We start from the raw sequence: 12,424 nt of genomic DNA, 5'->3' as shown, positions 1-12,424 counted from the left end.
AGTGATTATATTATACATGTTGATGAGAAGTAGAACCCTCACAATACTGTACAGTATGAGTGATTATATTATACATGTTGATGAGAACTAGAACCCTCACAGTACTGTACAGTATGAGTGATTATACTCTACATGTTGATGATAAACTAGAACCCTCACAGTACTGTACAGTATGAGTGTTATACTATACATGTTGATGAGAACTAGAACCCTCACAGTACTGTACAGTATGAGTGATTATACTCTACATGTTGATGAGAACTAGAACCCTCACAGTACTGTACAATATGAGTGTTATACTATACATGTTGATGAGAACTAGAACCCTCTCAGTACTGTACAGTATGAGTGATTATACTACATGTTGATGAGAACTAGAACCCTCACAGTACTGTACAGTATGAGTGATTATACTATACATGTTGATGGTTTTTTTGTAATTATTGCAGCCCTGGAATTTCAGGATTTTTTATTTTTTACTTTTTATTTTTCACAAGTAAATTACTATTTGCGAAGATATAGAACAAATAAAGGCTATTGAAACAAATTGCTGCATTTCTGATTCATTCTTGTTACATATACTTTACTGATTTATGTGAAAAATCATTCAAACTTCAAAGAGAAGTTCATTTATGTAATGCTATGAGAAGTTCATTTATGTAGTGTGTTGTAGGTCAGTGTGATATGAGTGATGCATGTTTTATGAGTGAGAATTGTTGTCAGCGTTATGGTCGAACAAGCTTATTTTGAGACTTGTATGACGAGTTTTGGTGGTTTGAGTGAGTTTTGGATGTGAGATTAACTGTTTCCCCAATATGCATGTTGGTAATGCAGACTGTGGCGAGTTTTGAAAAAGTTGAATTGAAAAAAATTAAAGAAACTGGAATAGAAAATGACTCAAGTGAAAGTCACCCAGTAAAATACTACTTGAGTAAAAGTCAAAGTATTGTTTTAAATATACTTAAGTATCAAAAGAAAGTATAAATCATTTCAAATTCCTTATATTAAGCAAACCAGATGGCACCATTATCTTTATTAAATTATGGCTAGCCAGGGGCACACCAACACTCAGACATAATTTACAAACAAAGCATTTTTGCAGTGAGTCTGCCAGATGAGGCAGTAGGGATGATCAGGGATGTTCTCTCTCTAAGTGCTTGAATTTGACCATTTTCCTGTCCTGCTAAGCATTCAAAATGTAACGAGTACTTTTTGGGGTCAGGGAAAATGTATGGAGTAAAAAAAACATTATTTTCTTTAGGAATGTATTAAAGTAAAAGTTGTAAAAAGTAAAAATAGTAAAGTGCAGATACCAAACAAAATGACTTAAGTAGTACTTGAAAGTATTTTTACTTGAGTACTTTACACCACTGCATAATCCTTTACTCAGGTATTACATGTTACAGGTCACGACATCCTAATCAAACACTCATAATGCACCTGTTTATATATCTTAGATAGGTGCCCCAATAGCGCCATCTCTGGGTTGGCATTATGCCCATTTATCTTAACATTTTCCTTTTCATGTATAATTAGCTCGAGCACTTCATACCATTTTAATAACACACTGAAAATACCTATTTACCTTATCAACACTTAATTAAAACCAAAACAAAAGTTTTTTTTTAAAAATCTCTTAAGGGACATAGTCCCCGTACCGAAGGGGCGGTCTTATGTTCACCCTTGTCCTAGTGTGTCGCACTAGTAGCATATTGTGCACCTCTGGGATGTTGGGCACCTCTGGGAGCCTTAGGGCCTCTCCTTCCTCTTCCACAGCCTCCTGAAATTGTGGAGGCACGGTCGGCAGAGAACTGCCCTGGTGGGGCATTTGTGATGAGTCTTTACTATTTTCACTGCTGACCTCCGCCTGACCATTACTCTGACTGTGGTATGGTGAAGAGGGCACATGATGGAACTCCCAGGCTTTTGATAAACAAAGCAAAGTCTTGACTCGTGAACTGGGGCCCATTATCCGTCACTATACCACTGTCAGGTATGCCATATCTACTGCTAAACTGCTGCTTATAACAGTCGATGATGCAAGCGGCTGTTGTGTCAATCACTTTCTCCACCTCCCAAAAATCTGAATAGTAGTCCACTATAATCAGAAAAGGAACGTTCTTTACTGTGAACAGATCTATTCCCTCTTTCGACCAATGACGTGCTGGTACTGTACGTCATGTGGGTGCAGCGTTTCCTTTTGCTGCTTTGGTAGATTAGCATTACATATGCTGCACACTGCCACAAAATGTTTAATTTCTTGGGTCATGTTGGGCCAGAATACTGAGTCTCTGGCTTTCCTGAGACTGGCTTCGACCCCTGAGTGCCCTGCATGGATACGAGACAGAATCATTGGGCGTAGAGTTTCTGGCACTACCACCCTGTCGCCTTTGTAGACGACCTCTTCCTGCATTGTGAGTTCGTCTCTGTATGTCCAACAGTCCCTCACCAGGATGGGCGTACTCTTTCTTGTGTCCGGCCAGCCTCTTAGGATAAAAGACTGATGCATTTGAGAAGTCTTTCTCCTCTGCTGAATGAGCTTTGATAGCATCCCGTGTCTGCGGGGAGATGTTTTGATCTGTAGCATGGTTCACATCATCAAACTCAGCTTGTACAGCATATACCGTCTAATTTGTCCGATATTGCGGGTGACTTGTTGGTAGTGCTGCTCTAGACAAGAAATCTGCAATGTGAAGCTCTATTCCTTTCTGCTTTAGCATCATCCTTTGACGTCACTTCGGGGCAGACAGAAGAGGTTTTTTGAAGATAACCTCAAGTGGCTTGTGATCAGTGTGCACCGTGATAAAGTCCCTACCATGAAGGTATTGATCAAAACGGTCACAGGTTAACACTATGACTAGGCACTCCTTTTCAATTTGTGCATATCCTTTCTCCATGGGTGTCAATGTCCTTGAAGCAAATGCAACGGGCTGCCCCTTTTGCAGGAACGCTGCACCTAGGCCTTTGTCACTTGCATCACATTTGAGGGTCACTTCCTCAGAGGTCATAGTACCTCAGTATTGGTCGGTTGCTCACCAATTTCCTGATTTGCTCCAATGCAGCATCATGTTGAGGAAGCCATGCCCACAGCACATCTTTATTGGTCAGCCGACGCAATGGCTCACATACATCAGACAGATGAGGTAAGAATTTCGCTAAGTCATTTACAAAACCAAGCAGTCGCTGCACTGCTTTTGCATCTGTAGGTGGCCGCATTTGCTGTACTGCCTCCACATTCTTGGGGTCTGTCAAAAGATGTCCCATGTATGTAATACTTGAGAGCCTGATGTTAACTTTGTCTTTATTCAAATCAAATCAAATTTTATTGGTCACATACACATGGTTAGCAGATGTTATTGCGAGTGTAGCGGAATGCTTATGCTTCTAGATCTGACAGTGCAGCAGTATCTAACAGGTAATATCTAACAAATTCCCCAACAAAACCTAATATACACAATCAAGTAAAGGAATGGGATAAGAATATATACTGTAAATATAAAATATACGGATGAGCAATGACAGAGTGGCTAAGATGCAATAGGTAGTGTAGGATACAGTATATACATGAGATAAGTAATGCGAGATATGTAAATATTATTAAAGTGGCATTATTAAAGTGACTAGTGTTCCACTTATTAAAGTGGCCAATGATATCAAGTCTGTAGGTAGGCAGCCGCCTCTGTGCTAGTGATGGCTGTTTAATAATCTGATGGCCTTGAGATGGAAGCTGTTTTTCAATGTCTCTGTCCCAGCTTTGATGCACCTGTACTGATCTCGCCTTCTGGATGATAGCGGGGTGAACAGGCAGTGGCTTGGGTGGTTATTGTCCTTGATGATCTTTTTTGCCTTCCTGTGACATCAGGTGTTGTAGATGTCCTGGAGGGCAGGTAGTTTGCCCTCGGTGATGCGTTGTGCAGACTGCAACACCCTCTGGAGAGCCCTACGGTTGTGGGCGGTGCAGTTGCCATACCAGGTGGTGATACAGCCCGACAGGATGCACTTGATTGGGCACCTGTAAAAGTTAGTGAGGGTTTTCGGTGACAAGCCACATTTTTTCAGCCCCAATGTCTGTGTGCGTGGACCGTTTCAGTGTGTCGGTGATATGTACACAGAGGAACTTAAAACTTTCCACCTTTTCCACTGCTGTCCCGTCAATGTGGATAGGGGGGTGCTCCCTTTGCTGTTTCCTGAAGTCCACGATCATCTCTTTTGTTTTGCTGACATTGAGTGAGAGGTTGTTTTCCTGACACCACACACCGAGGGACCTCACCTCCTCCCTATAGGCCGTCTCGTTGTTGTTGGTAATCAAGCCTACCACTGTTGTAGATTCATCTCCCTTTCTCTTTGTAAGACCTGAGTCAGGTTGTGGTCATGGTCCTGCACTGCTTCTTCCATTGTAGCACCACAGCCGTACACCAGGATGTCATCAGCTTTGACGCTTATTCCTGGTAGTCCCTGAAGGGCATCATGTTGCCTGAGCTGATATTCCTCTGCAGCTGGTTTCACTCCAAAAGGTAACCTCGTCTACTGGTATCTACCATTGGGGATCCAAAATGTGGTGAGGTAACTACTCTCTTCATCCAAACGTACCTGCCAGTACCCATGTTTTGCATCTATAACCGAAAAGATGTTTGCTTTTGCCATGCTTGGTAGGCATTTGGTAATGTGCCCTACATAAGGCTTTGTTCAGGGCACTTGGATCAAGGCAGACTCTTATTTTGCCAGGCTTTTCCACCACAACCATGTAGCTTATCCACTTAGTAGGTTTGGTGACCTTCATAATGACATCCTGTTCCTCCATTGAATCAACAGCCTTTAGTATCTTTTCCTTAAGTGGAATGGGGATTCAGCGGAGAAGCTGTTGAACTGGTCTAACAGACTCATCCACCACCAGGTGGAGCTCACCTGGCGCTAGGCATGTCCATGGCTCTAGGCACCGGAATTTGACTGAGACATTGCAGGCTCTTCGTCCTCGCTCATTTGTTCCACTTGTTTGCGTTTATCTGACAGCGACTACATTATCCACATCAATCAATCAAATTTATTTATAAAGCCCTTCTTACATCAGCTGATGTCACAAAATGCTGTACAGAAACCCAGCCTAAAACCCCAAACAGCAAGCAATGCAGGTGTAGAAGCACAGTGGCAAGGAAAAATGCCCTAGAAAGGCCAGAACCTAGGAAGAAACCTAGAGAGGAACCAGGCTTTGAGGGGTGGCCAGTCCTCTTCTGGCTGTGCCGGGTGGAGATTATAACAGAACATGGCCAAGATGTTCAAATGTTCGTAGATGACCAGCAGGGTCAAATAATAATAATCACAGTGGTTGTCGAGGGTGCAGCAAGTCAGCACCTCAGGAGTAAATGTCAGTTGGCTTTTCATAGCCGATCGTTAAGAGTATCTCTACCGCTCCTGCGGTCTCTAGAGAGTTGAAAACAACAGGTCTGGGACAGGTAGGACGTCCGGTGAACAGGTCAGGGTTCCATAGCCGCAGGCAGAACAGTTGAAACTGGAGCAGCAGCACGATCAGTTGGACTGGGGACAGCAAGGAGTCATCAGGCCAGGTAGTCCTGAGGCATGGTCCTAGGACTCAGGACCTCCGAGAGAGAGGAAGAAAGAAAGAAAGAAAGAGAGAAAAAGAGGGAGAGAATTTTTAGAATCCCTAGAGGGATATCTCCAACCACCAACTTACCATCCTGAGACAAGGCCGAGTATAGCCCACGAAGATCTCCCCCACGGCACAACCCAAGCATTCCGTAACGCTTGGCTTTGGGTTCATTTCTGACACCATGTTATTATGCGTGTGTGAATAAGGGCCATTGGGTGAGACAGGAATGCAGCTTGAGCCCCACCTTCAACATACAGCGCATTTGGAAAATATTCAGACCCCTTTCCTTTTGCCACATTTTGTTACGTTACAGCCTTATTCTAAAATTGATCAAAATAAATGTTTTCCTCAACAATCTACACACAATACCCCATAATTATCACGACTCAGGGTAAGACCCAGATGCCTACAGTTTGAATAACATACGTTTATTTATAAAACAGGGGGCAGGCAAATGACAGGTCAAGGGCAGACAAAGGTCAGTGGTCCAGGGCAGAGTCCGTAAGGTACAGAGTGGCAGGCAGGCTCAGGATCAGGGCAGGCAGAATGATAAAAACTGGGATAACTAGAAAACAGGGGCTCAAGAAAACAGGAGTACAAAAAACACACTGGTATGCTTGACAAGACAAGACGAACTGGCAAGAGACAAACAGAGAACACAGGTATAAATGCACAGGGGATAATGGGGAAGATGGGCAACACCTGGAGGGGGGTGGAGACAAGCACAAAGACAGGTGAAACAGATCAGGGTGTGACAGTACCCCCCTCCTCAAGGGAAGCCATCTGGTGTCCTACCTGGCTGCATACCTGGTTGACTGTAGTGCCGGCGGTGGAACTCAGCGATGAGGGCTGGGTCCAGGTGGTGGAGTTGGTGGAGATAACGCAACAAAGAGTCTCCAGGTCCTGATTGGCTCTCTCCGACTTGACATTAGACTGGCGGTGGAACCCGGAGGAGAGGCTGGCCGACGACCCAATGAGCTTTCAGAACGCCTTCCAGAACCGTGACGAGAACTGAGGACCCCGGTTGGAGACCATGTCCACTGGAAGTCCATGGATCCGGAAGACGTGCTGCACCAAGAGCTGGGCCGTCTCCTTGGCTGAGGGTAGCTTGAGGAGAGGAATGAAATGGGCGGCTTTGGAAAACCTGTCCACCACTGTAAGGATAACGGTGTTGCCATCAGACGGGGGGAGACCAGTGACAAAGTCCACGGATATATGTGACCAGAGACGGTGAGGGACAGGAAGTGGTTGAAGGAGGCCAGCCGGAGTTTGCCGGGGAGTCTTATTCTGTGCACAGATAGTGCAGGCGGCGACGAACGCGGCGACGTCAGGGACCACCAAGACTCTTCCTAGATTTGGCCGCCCGGCCAAACTGAGCAATCAGGAAAAGGCACATGACAACCCGCTTGGAGTTTACCAAAAGGCACCTAAAGGACTCTCAGACCATGAGAAACAAGATTGTCTCGTCTGATGAAACCAAGATTGAATTCTCAGGCCTGAATGCCAAGCGTCATGTCTGGAGGAAACCTGGCATCATCCCTATGGTGAAGCATGGTGGTGGCAGCATTAGGCTGTGGGGATGTTTTTCAGCGGCAGGGACTGGGAGACTAGTCAGGATCGAGGGAAAGGTGAACAGAGAAAAGTACAGAGAGATCCTTGATGAAAACCTGTTCCTGAGCACTCAGGACCCCAGACTGGGGAAAAGGTTCACCTTCGAACCAGACAACGCCCCTAAGCACACAGCCAAGACAATACAGGAGTGGCTTCGGGACAAGTCTCTGAATGTTTTTGAGTGGCCCAGCCAGAGCCGATCGAACATTGAACCCGATCGAACACAACCCGATCGAACATCTCTGGAGAGATCTGAAAATAGCCATGCAGCGATGCTCCCCATCCAACCTGATAGAGCTTGACGGGATCTGCAGAGAATGGGAGAAACTCCCAAATACAGATATGCCAAGCTTGTCGCGTCATACGCAAGAACTCTCGAGGTTGTAATCGCTGCCAAAAGTGGTCAAATGAAGCAGATGCTAAGCTACAGGACTGGTTTGCTAGCACAGACTAGAATATGTTCCGGGATTCCTCCGATGGCATTGATGAGTACACCACATCAGTCATTGGCTTCATCAATAAGTGCATCGATGACGTCGTACCCACAGTGACCGTACGTACATACCCCAATCAGAAGCCATGGATCACAGGCAACATCCACACTGAGCTAAATGCTAGAGCTGCCGCTTTCAAGGAGCGGGACTCTAACCCAGAAGCTCATAAGAAATCCAGCTATGCCCTCCGACAAACCATCAAACAGGCAAAGCGTCAATGCAGGACTAAGATCGAATCGTACTACACCGGCTCTGACTCTCGTCGGATGTGTCAGGGCTTGCAAACCATTACAGACTACAAAGGGAAGCCCAGCCGAGAGCAGCCCAGTGACACGAGCCTATCAGACGAGCTAAACTACTTCTATGCTCGCTTCGAGGCAAATAACACTGGAACATGCATGAGCGCATCAGCTGTTCCAGAAGACTGTGTGATCATGCTCTCCGCAGCCGATGTGAATAAGGCTGCGGAGAGCGCATCTTGGCGCACGGATCCCTTTAGCGGGATCATTTTCATCAACAACCGCTGAATTCAAAGCGCCAAATTCAAAAAAAAAAATTAATTTCATGAAATCACAAGTGCAATATAGTAAAACACAGCTTAGCTTGTTGTTAATCCACCTGTCGTGTCAGATTTTGAAAATATGCTTTACAGCGAAAGCAATCCAAGCGTTTGTGTGAGTTTATCGATCACTAGACAAAACATTACAAACACCTAGCAGCAATGTAGATTGGTCACGAAAGTCAGAAAAGCAATAAAATGAATCGCTTACCTTTGATGATCTTCGGATGTTTGCACTCACGAGACTCGAAGTTACACAGTAAATGTTCCTTTTGTTCGATAAAGATTATTTTTATATAAAAAAAACTCCATTTGTTTGGCGCGTTATGTTCAGAAATCCACAGGCTCAGGCAGGTCATGAAGGGCAGATGAAAATTCCAAATAGTATCTGTAAAGTTCATAGAAACATGTCAAACGTTTTAATAATCAATCTTCAGGTTATTTTTAACATTAATAATCGATAATATTTCAACCGGACGGTAAACTATTCAATACAATAGAGAAAGAAATATTGAGCTACCACTTTCGCGCGCAAGAACTAATTTTACATTTAAGTCATTTAGCAGACGCTCTTATCCAGAGCGACTTACAAATTGGAAAGTTCATACATATTCATCCTGGTCCCCCCGTGGGGAATGAACCCACAACCCTGGCGTTGCAAGCGCCATGCTCTACCAACTGAGCCACACGGGGCTAACTAATCAAAGGACATCTGGCTATCCACTGACGCGATTTGATAAATCTCGCAAATTTTTCAGAATAAAAGCTTGAAACTATGTCTAAAGCCTGTTCACAACCCGTGGAAGCCATTGGAAAAGGAATCTGGTTGATATCCCTTTAAATGGAGGATAGGCAGGCAATGGAACAGGGATTTTTCAAAATAAGAGGCACTTCCGGGTTGGATTTCCTCAGGTTTTTGCCTGCAAAATCAGTTCTGTTATACTCACAGACAATATTTTGATAGTTTTTGAAATTTTAGAGTGTTTTCTATCCTAATCTGTCAATTATATGCACATTCTAGCATCTGGGCCTGAGAAATAGGCCGTTTACATTGGGAACGTTCTTTTTCCAAACATAAAGATTCTGCTTCCTAGCGTCAAGAAGTTAAACATGTCAACATTCAAAAGGCCGCAGGGCCAGACGGATAACCAGGACGTGTACTCTGAGCATGCGCTGACCAGCTGGCAAGTGTCTTCACTGACATTTTCAACCTGTCCCTATCCGAGTCTGTAATACCAACATGTTTCAAGCAGACCACCATAGTCCCTGTGCACAAAAACACTAAGGTAACCTGCCTAAATGACTACCGACCCGTAGCACTCACGTCTGTAGGCATGACGTGCTTTAAAATCTGGTCGTGGCTCACATCAACACCATTATCCCAGAAAACCTAGACCCACTCCAATTTGAATACCGCCCCAACAGATCCACAATCTCTATTCCACACTGCCGTTTCCCACCTGGACAAAAGGAACACCTATGTGAGAATGCTATTCATTGACTACAGCTCAGCGTTCAACACCGTAGTGCCCACGAAGCTCATCAATAAGCTAAGGACCCTGGGACTAAACACCTCCCTCTGTAACTGTATCCTGGACTTCCCGACGGGCCGCCCCCAGGTGGTAAGGGTAGGTAACAACACATCCGCCACGCTGATCCTCAACACAGGGGCTCAGTCCCCTCCTGTACTCCCTGTTCACTCATGACTGCACGGCTAGGCACGACTCCAACACCATCATTAAGTTTGCCGATGACACAGCAGTGGTAGGCCTGATCAGCGACAATGATGAGACAGCCTATAGGGAGGTGGTGGCCATGTGGTGCCAGGACAACAACCTGTCCCTCAATGTGATCAAGACAAAGGAGATGATTGTGGACTACAGGAAAAAGAGGACCGAGCACTCCCCCATTCTCATCGACGGGGCTGTAGTGGAGCAGGTTGAGAGCTTCAAGTTCCTTGGTGTCCACATCACCAACAAACTAACATGGTCCAAGCACACCAAGACCGTTGTGAAGAGGGCACGACAAAACCTATTCCTCCTCAGGAGATTTGGCATGGGTCCTCAGATCCTTAAAAGGTTTTACAGCTGCACCATCGAGAGCATCCTGACTGGTTGCATCACTGCCTGGTTTGGCAACTGCTCGGCCTCCGTCCGCAAGGTACTACAGAGGGTAGTGCTTACGGCCCAGTACATCACAGGGGCAAAGCTTCCTGCCATCCAGGACCTCTATACCAGGCGGTGTCAGAGGAAGGCCCTAAAAATTGTCAAAGACTCCAGCCACCCTAGTCATAGACTGTTCTCTCTGCTACCGCACGGCAAGCGGTACCGGAGCGCCAGGAGGCTTCTAGGTCCAAGAGGCTTCTAAACAGCTTCTACCCACAAGCCGTAAGACTCCTGAACATCTAATCAAATGGCTACCCAGACTATTTGCAGTGCCCCCCCCCTTTTACACCGCTGCTATTCTCTGTTGTTGTCATCTATGCATAGTCAGTTTAATAACTCTACCCACATGTACATACAGTGGGGCAAAAAAGTATTTAGTCAGCCACCAATTGTGCAAGTTCTCCCACTTAAAAAGATGAGAGAGGCCTGTAATTTTCATCATAGGTACACTTCAACTATGATAGACAAAATGAGGGAAAAAAATCCAGGAAATCACATTGTAGGATTTTTAATGAATTTATTTGCAAATTATGGTGGAAAATAAGTATTTGGTCACCTACAAAAGTTTATCTCAATACTTTGTTATATACCCTTTGTTGGCAATGACAGAGGTCAAACGTTTTCTGTAAGTCTTCACAAGGATTTCACACACTGTTGCTGGTATTTTGGCCCATTCCGCCATGCAGATCTCCTCTAGAGCAGTGATGTTTTGGGGCTGTTGCTGGGCAACATGGAATTTCAACTCCCTCCAAAGATTTTCTATGGGGTTGAGATCTGGAGACTGGCTAGGCCACTCCAGGACCTTGAAATGCTTCTTACAAAGCCACTCCTTCGTTGCCCGGGCGGTGTGTTTGGGATCATTGTCATGCTGAAAGACCCAGCCACGTTTCATCTTCAATGCCCTTGCTGATGGAACGGAGGTTTTCACTCAAAATCTCACGATACATGGCCCCATTGATTCTTTCCTTTACACGGATCAGTCGTCCTGTCCCTTTGCAGAAAAACAGCCCCAAAGCATGATGTTTCCACCCCCATGCTTCACAGTAGGTATGGTGTCTTTGGATGCAACTCAGCATTCTTTGTCCTCCAAACACGACGAGTTGAGTTTTTACCAAAAAGTTATATTTTGTTTCATCTGACCATATGACATTCTCCCAATCTTCTTCTGGATCATCCAAATGCTCTCTAGCAAACTTCAGACGGCCTGGACATGTACTGGCTTAAGCAGGGGGACACGTCTGGCACTGCAGGATTTGAGTCCCTGGCGGCGTAGTGTGTTACTGATGGTAGGCTTTGTTACTTTGTCCCAGCTCTCTGCAGGTCATTCACTAGGTCCCCCCGTGTGGTTCTGGATTTTGCTCACACGTTTTGTGATCATTTTGACCCCACGGGGTGAGATCTTGTGTGGAGCCCCAGATACGAGGGAGATTATCAGTGGTCTTGTATGTCTTCCATTCCTTAATAATTGCTCCCACAGTTGATTTCTTCAAACCAAGCTGCTTACCTATTGCAGATTCAGTCTTCCAGCTGGTGCAGGTCTACAATTTTGTTTTCGGTGTCTTGGCCATATGGAGTTTGGAGTGTGACTGTTTGAGGTGTGGACAGGTGTCTTTTATACTGATAACAAGTTCAAACAGGTGCCATTAATACAGGTAACGAGTGGAGGACAGAGGAGCCTCTTAAAGAAGAAGTTACAGGTCTGTGAAGCCAGAAATCTTGCTTGTTTGTAGGTGAAGTCAAATACTTTATTGCCCACATAATTTGCAAATAAATTCATAAAAAATCCTACAATGTGATTTTCTGGATTTTTTTTCCTCATTTTGTCTGTCATAGTTGAAGTGTACCTATGATGAAAATTACAGGCCTCTCTCATCTTTTTAAGTGGGAGAACTTGCACAATTGGTGGCTGACTAAATACTTTTTTGCCCCACTGTATTCCCTCAACTTACTGGTGCCCCCTGCACATTGACTCTGTACTGGTACCCTCCTG

Source organism: Salvelinus sp. IW2-2015, linkage group LG5 (assembly GCF_002910315.2).
Source record: "Salvelinus sp. IW2-2015 linkage group LG5, ASM291031v2, whole genome shotgun sequence".
NCBI lineage: Eukaryota > Metazoa > Chordata > Actinopteri > Salmoniformes > Salmonidae > Salvelinus > Salvelinus sp. IW2-2015.
The sequence above is the reverse complement of the archived record's forward strand: the minus strand, read 5'-3'. Positions refer to the sequence as shown.